This window comes from Erinaceus europaeus, chromosome 5 (assembly GCF_950295315.1).
Source record: "Erinaceus europaeus chromosome 5, mEriEur2.1, whole genome shotgun sequence".
Classification (NCBI taxonomy): domain Eukaryota; kingdom Metazoa; phylum Chordata; class Mammalia; order Eulipotyphla; family Erinaceidae; genus Erinaceus; species Erinaceus europaeus.
Window position 1 is genome coordinate 260,337 of NC_080166.1, and position 7,950 is coordinate 268,286.

Consider the following 7,950-nt stretch of genomic DNA (forward strand, 5'->3'; position numbering starts at 1 on the left):
CTGTGAAATCACTGGAAATTTTACGCCTTCATTTTTCTGTCAAAATCAAAACCTCTTTTTTTTTTTTTTTTTTTTTGCACCTCTATGTCATTTGCGGCACTTCTTATAGTTAATTTTTCTCTTAACTATTTTTTTTCTCCAGTGGGCAGGGAGCCTTCACTGAGGCCTTATCACTCCAGACCAGCTTTTTCAGATAAACAGTTGAAGCCAGAAAGAAAGACACCACAGTTCAGCCTCCTTCAGTTGGGGGGCAGGGGGTTGGTGAGCTTAAACTGGAGTCACGCCCCTGACCAAGTGGTACTGTCCATGTGCACTATCTTGCGGGACCTTTTTTCTTTTTAATTGAAGAGAATCCCAGTACAGATAAGCATACTCTCTGTGAGTTAGAATTGGGAGCATCGAGACCCAGAAAGTGGTGTGATGGCCAAAGTCCTGGGCTCCCAGGCACTAAGTCCTGAGTGAGGCCCTGTAGCACATGTGCCAGAGTGATGCTCTGATTCTCTCTCCTCCTCCTTCCCATAAAGCAAACAGATAAATAAGTCTATAAAAAAATGAAGATTCCTTTTTTCACAAGTTACTCTTTAATTTTTGATCAGCAGTAGTTTATAGAATTGTGAGAATACAGAGTGTAGTTCCATACACACACACACCCCACCAACGCCGTGCCCTCACCTTCCTATCTAACCACCAGGGTTCTCACAAAGTCTCAGACACTCTGTTTACTTCTGGATTTGTTTGTTTGTTTCCATGTCCTTTGAGAAAATGCCTGAGTGGTGTTGCAGGATCATAGGGTAATTCCATGTTTATTTGCTCAAGGCCTCTCCTTACATCTTTCCCTTTCCCTTTCCCCAGAACCTCTGAAGTACCTGTTGCTTCCCGTTTTGCTGATGATGAGATTTTATGCTCACAGATGTGAGGTGGGATCTCAGGGTAGTTTCAATTTGCATCTCTCTAATAATGGTAAAGTGGAGCATTTCTTCATGTGTCTGTGGGCCGTGTGTCTCTTATTTAAAAAGGAACATCTTGAAGACTTCTGGAGGCAGGGTTACAAGCAGCAGCAGATCTGTTCTCTCCTCTCCTCTCCTCTCCTCTCCTCTCCTCTCCTCTCCTCTTCTCTCCTTTCCTCTCCTCTCCTCTCCCGGATCAACTAGGAATACCAAAGGAGACCACCTGGGACTGAAACAAGACAGGACTAGAATGACCACAGGAACCCACCAAATCACCAGTGAGTGCAAACATGTGTGGCTGGTGACAGAGAGGAGCCTAGGGAGAGATTAAGTGGCTGGTGACAGTCTGACATTCTATCAGTTGAGACACCACCTCCAGTCTGTTCCACCAAGGGGACGGCTGAAGGGAGGAGAGGACTCCCCAGAGACTCACCAAGTGCAACTCTGAGTCTCCATTGCTACTACCCTCAGAATCTGGAGCAGTGACAGGGAGGGACACCGGGGGACAAAGATCTAACCAGGAAACTCAGGAGAAGACCTATACCTCAGTGGCATAGTGGTGGGGCTGTGAAAGTCTCTTTGCATAACCACTGGATTATCTCTGCCACACCCTGCTTTATCTCTTGGTCAGGAGTCAGTGATTAAGCTAAGAAGCCTACTTACAGTTTAAAAGCCCTCAGGCTCCCATAGCCTACAGGGAAGGAAAAAGAACAAAAGAGGCTTTTAAGCCACTGAGCTCCAACTCAGGGATTAAAATACTATTGAAACAACTGTTAACTTCCACCACTGTGAACCCTTTTCATTACTTTAGACACAAGTCAATCCAGGCAAGAATGATCAGTAATTTGAAAAGTACTGAGAGAGGGACCTCATAGCATAATATATAAAATGGTTAAACCAACAAGAAGAAATATTGGAGAAATGAACCAGGACAAGAGTCCAGCTAAAAGCCCCCCAAAGGGTGAAGCACAAAATAACGAGTTCAACATCCAAACACTAGCTAAGGAAATAATCACAGGAGTGAATAAAGAGTTTGAAAGAATTGTCATCAGAAATACAGGAACAACAAATGAGACTCTGGAAGAAAGCACTAGTTATCTCAAGGTTATTAGAGAGCTAAAAGCTGAAATAGCTGAGCTAAGAACACAACCAGCTGAACAAGCTAAAACAGTATCAGAACAGGGAAACAAAATAGATGAACTCCAGAAAACAGTAGAGGGGAGAGAGAATAGAATCAATGAGGCTGAAGACAGAATTATATATATACAATGGAATACTACTCAGCTATAAAAAAATGGTGACTTTACCATTTTCAGCCGATCTTGGATGGACCTTGAAGAATTCATGTTAAGTGAAATCAGTTAGAAACAGAGGAGGAATATGGGATGATCTCACTCTCAGGCAGAAGTTGAAAACCAAGATCAGAAGAGAAAACACAAGTAGAACCTGAACTGGAATTGTCGTATTGCACCAAAGTAAAAGACTCTGGGCTGGGTGGTGTGGGGGGGAGAATACAGGTCCAAGAAGGATGACAGAGGACCTAGTGGGGGTTGTATTGTTCTATGGAAAACTGGGAAGTGTTATGCATGTACAAATTATTGTATTTACTGTTGAATGTAAAACATTAATTCCCCAATAAAGAAATAAAAAAATAAAAAGGAACATCTTGTCCACTGTTTTATAAAGTAGAAATAAAATGAAATGTGATTATTATTACCCATGTTTTTAAAAGTGCTAGATTCTCTAAGGTATTTGAAGAAATAAGTCAACATGCCCAAGTCTGCAAATACTTGAGTAACCCAGCACCATTTTATGTGAGTAGACTTTGCAGGTAAGGGACCGTCTTCGCTGCCAATCTGGTCATCACAGTATAGGATGACGTGACAGTGAGCTCGCACCTGTAAGACTTGCGGTGGTCTGTGCCTGCACTCAGCTACCTCGGCGTCTCCATCCTGCTAGCCTTGCCTTTTGTCAGAGTAGAGACTGTTCCTTCTCACCCATCAGAGTCGTGCTGTCCAACATCACCCACCTCCACATCTGCAGCTGCCATCCACTCTGTGAGGCCGACGAAAAGCTTTAAGAGTAGCATTCTGTTACAAGTCTCACTCACACACCTGTTGGCCTGTACTCCAAACAAAAGCCTAGGGACACTCTGGGATATGTTGTTGTTGTTGTTGTTGTTGTTAGTAATTTAACAGTGATGAACAAGATTATAAGATCACAGGGGTACAGTTCCACACAGTTCCCACCACCAGATCTTAGTGTCCCTCACCTCTATTGGAAGCTTCCCTGTTTTTTAACCCTCTGGGAATATGGAGCAAAGATCTTTATGGGGAGCAGAAGGTGGGAGTTCTGGCTTCTGTCATTGCTTCTCCGCTGGACATGGGTGTTGGCAGGTGGACCCACACCCCTAGCCTGTGTCTGTCCCTAGTGGGGCAGGGCTCTGGGGAGGGGAGGCTCCAGGACACATGGGTGAGGGCGTCTGCCCAGGGAGGTCAGGGTGGCATCATGGTAGCACCTGCAACTTGGTGGCTGAAGGGCAGTAAAATATCAAGCAGGACAAAGTGTTAAATAAATAGGACCAAAAAGCAGAACAGAGCAGATGAAACTAGGGGTCTCTGTGTGGGAAGAAGCTAGGAAGTCTATTTTAGGTGTGTTCCAAGGGGTCCATGACTTTAGAAACTTTTGCCTGAGTCCAACAACTAACTTGCAGGTGGACTGAGCATATTGTTTGGGAAGGTGGTGTCAGAGTTGGAAATAGAACGAGGTAGCTGAGTCAGGGCAGAGTATTGCCCCCTTGCTATGGCTTCATGCTCCTTGGAGTCTCCCTCCTCGGGTAAGATGACATAGGAAAGTACATATTACTGAACAAACGTTCAACCAACAGTCATTGCTGTTTCCAAGCCCCACCTACTATTCCACTTACGGATGCTGGTGGTTAGAGTAGACAGCCCCACTCTGTGTAAAGTTCAAAATCTTTTCAGGGAAAGGAGAGCTCAGAGGAGACCTAAAAGTGCCTCTGGGCAAGAAACAGAAACTAATCTATGTAGATGACTCAGAATTCAAATTTCAAATTGGGAAAGACAGCAAAACCCTACATTGCAAAAGCACAAGTTAGCAGCCAGGAAAGTGTAATGGTCCCATTACAGGGTGAGTCAGAGCTCTTCAGGGAAAGAGGGGCTGTCCTGGAAGCAGACCCAGTCCCCTGCAAGGCCTCACTTTCTGGGGCTGTAACTGGATGCCTGCCCTCAACCCCTGCAGGGCCTGAGTACCCAGCCCGCTGCCGCCTGCCTTCAGCTGCCCTTCAAGGACGCTGCTGCTGGAGGAGGGTGTGAATCCACCGGGGGGGGGGGGGGGGGGGGGGGGGGGGTTTTGAACTTGCATCCAGGGTCAGCTACAATCAGGACAAAGAGCCTCACACACGCCCTCCCCTCCAAGAGCCCTGCCCTCTAATGCAATGCAGGGGACCCAGCGAGAGCCTTGCTTTGCAGAAGCAAGGGAGACGGAGACAGAGCCGGCTCTGAACTGTCCAAAGCTGGAGAGTGTGTGACCAGGGTGAGATCAGCCAGGTAGCTGAGGAACAGCAGGGCCTCTGGCCGTTCCTCATGTCTCCTGCTTTCTGCAGCAGAGTGAAAAGTCCATCTCTGGTCACCCCGCAGCCCACACCTCCCGCTCTGACCCCTGACAACCAGCAGGGCAGGGCTGGGGCTCCGTTACTCAAAGATGAAAACAGAAATCTAGACAGACATTTAGCCAGCTCACTGGTGCTTTCTGGGTGTTCCAAACGGAGAGTCATTAAAAGGAAGGCCTCGCTGCTTCCTATTCAAGAAGAGTTCAGGACCCCCAGGCCCCAGCCAGGGCCCCCAGAGCGGGAGGACGAGGTCAAATGGCCGTGTGAGTGGACTTGAACCAAGAAATCTCTCTGAAGGTGAACTTTCTGGTGACAGAGCAGATTATCCCGAGGTGGGCGCAATCACAGATGAAAATAAATAAATAAATAAGTAAGTAAATAAATCAAAAACAGGGGCAAGCCACAGTCCACAGCACCAAGACAAAATGCCTGCTGGCTTCAGTTACTGACAGATTACGAGCCAAGGTCCCCATTTCCGCTCTCACCCCTGTGCCGACTGGAGTTCAGGAATCCTCCTCACAAAGACAAAGGTGGTGAGTGCTGAGTGAGTCTGCTTATTGTGAAAATGCAGTGAAGGTTCCTTTGACATTGTATAATCCCAGGAACCGAGCGAGGAAATGGGATCAGAGACTCCCAGGTGTCAATCAGTGGCCCTTTAAAAGGTCACTTTCTGAGTGGCTAAAGTAAGTGTGGTCTATATACACAATGGAATACTACTCAGCTGTTAAGAATGATGAAGTCATCCCTTTGGAGGAATCGTATGAATTGAGATCAGCCAGAAAGAGAAGGGTGACCATATTACAGAACCTAAGAAACAAGAACAGAAAGGAAAAACACAAGGTAGAACTTCGAGGACGAGGTCTGGTGAGTTTGCACCAAAGCAAAGGACTCAGGGGAATGAGGGCAGGGAGAGGCGGGGGAGGCTTGGGGTCCTGGTACTTCATGGTACCAGGTTGTGGGTGAGACACCTATCAGGGTGAGCTGACAATTGTACTACGTGGCGACAATTTGCTGTAAACCATGAGCCTCCCAGTAAGATGGAAAGAAGCAAGAAGTTGTATTTACTTTTTACTGGGTCTGCAGCCAGCAGAAGTTGGACCACAGGACCCAGCACAAATTTAACCCTTGAGCTGAGTCATCTTAGAACAGCACAGACGGACTGTCTCCCCCTCAGAAATTCAGAGAAACTGACAGTGACAGGCTTCTGTCTGATGCATGTGGGCAGAGCCCAGAGAGCAGACGTGTTGCTGATCACATCTTAACTACCTGCCAACAGGGGACTGTGGTTACAAAAGTACAGAGATTTTTTGAAGAGTTCTTAAAAGGTTCTCATTGCTGAGCTCTCCCAGGTAGATCAACATTGCAAATCAACACACTGGTGCAGACAGTAAAGACAGACCCCAAACAGCAGCCCCTGGGGACCTAAGCTGATGAAGTCCAGCCCTGTGTCCCCCGGCACACAGACACCTTCTCCTTGGACTGAGCACCTCACCAAGCCCAAGCTTCACAACAAAATAGGTGTCCTAGGATCCTGCCTAGTTAGGGGAGTTCAGTGCAAATGAAGTGGGGATCTGTCCAGTTACTGAGCAGAAGCAAGCTTTCTGCCCCAAGTCACCAGCGCCCACAGTGAGCATCACGCCCACGGCTACTCTGTCTCACCCCAGGCTGGCCCCCACCAGCGCCCACAGTCAGCATCACGCCCACGGCTACTCTGTCTCACCCCAGGCCGGCCCCCACCAGCGCCCACAGTGAACATCACGCCCACGGCTACTCTGTCCTCACCCCAGGCTGGCCCCCACCAGCGCCCACAGTGAACATCACGCCCACGGCTACTCTGTCTCACCCCAGGCCAGCCCCCACCAGCGCCCACAGTGAACATCACGCCCATGGCTACTCTGTCTCACCCCAGGCCGGCCCCCACCAGCGCCCACAGTGAACATCACGCCCACGGCTACTCTGTCTCACCCCAGGCCGGCCCCCACCAGCGCCCACAGTCAGCATCATGCCCACGGCTACTCTGTCTCACCCCAGGCCGGCCCCCACCAGCGCCCACAGTGAACATCACGCCCACGGCTACTCTGTCTCACCCCAGGCCGGCCCCCACCAGTGCCCACAGTCAGCATCATGCCCACGGCTACTCTGTCTCACCCCAGGCCGGCCCCCACCAGCGCCCACAGTGAACATCACGCCCACGGCTACTCTGTCTCACCCCTTGGCCGGTCCCCTTCCAGCTTCAGACTCAGTTCCCCCACTAGCGCCCACAGTCAGCATCATGCCCACGGCTACTCTGTCTCACCCCTTTGCTGGTCCACTTCCAGCTTCAGACTCAGTTCAGCTTTCATGGTTAATCTACTCCTCTTTGTCAGAGTGAGCTACAAAACACCCTGAATTTCTACTAAGCTGGGGCCGGGCAGTATGCCTGTACAATGCACAAGTGCCAGGGTGCACGCCCTGGGTCCCCACCTGCAGGGGGAAAGCTTCACGAGTGGTGAGGCAGGGCAGCAGATGTCTCTCTGTCTCTCTCTCTCCTGTCTCCCCCCACATCTCAGATTCTCTCTGTAGCTACCCAATAAAGTAAATACAATGTTTGAAAAATAAACCAAAACACCCTACAGTCTTCATTCAGGATTTTCTCCTGAATTTACTACAAGTTTTTTTTTTTTTTTTTTTTTTTTTTTTTTTTTTTTTATAGTGGAGAGGAAGTGTTAGGGAGGGTACTCACTGCAAACTCTAGTATACTTCTGCTTTCTTACTTTGGTGCCATACTCCAAACTCAGTCAATTTCTGCTTTGCGTTTCTACTTCTTTTTATTTTTTTTTTACATGCATAACATTCCCCAGATTCCCATTTAACAATACAACCCCCACTATTTCATTCATCATTTTTCATGGACCTGTATTCTCCCCACCCACCCACCCACCCACCCCCGAGTCTTTTACTTTGGTGTAATACTCCAATTCCATTTCAGGTTCGACTTGTGTTTTCTTTTCTAATCTTGTTTTTCAACTTCGGCCTGAGAGTGAGATCATCCCATATTCATACTTCAGTTTCTGACTTATTTCACTCAACATGATTTTTTTACTACAAGTTTTTACAGTGATGTTACACGGTTCATCCCCAGCAGATGTTTCAACAAGCTTTCCTTTGGTCCCCCAAATTGTCAGATGGGAAATGATATTAAATAACTAGACTCAACTTGACTCACTTCCCATGTGAAGTATCCCATGGCCCTGACATGAACCTGGAATTAGTTAATTACTTGCCAGTTTCTTCTCTTGCTGGTAGAGGTCAAACTTTAACACTGTTTGGCATATGGACAGAATGTGGAAAGCAACTGAGCAGAACAGATACCCAGCCCAGGTGAGGAGACGC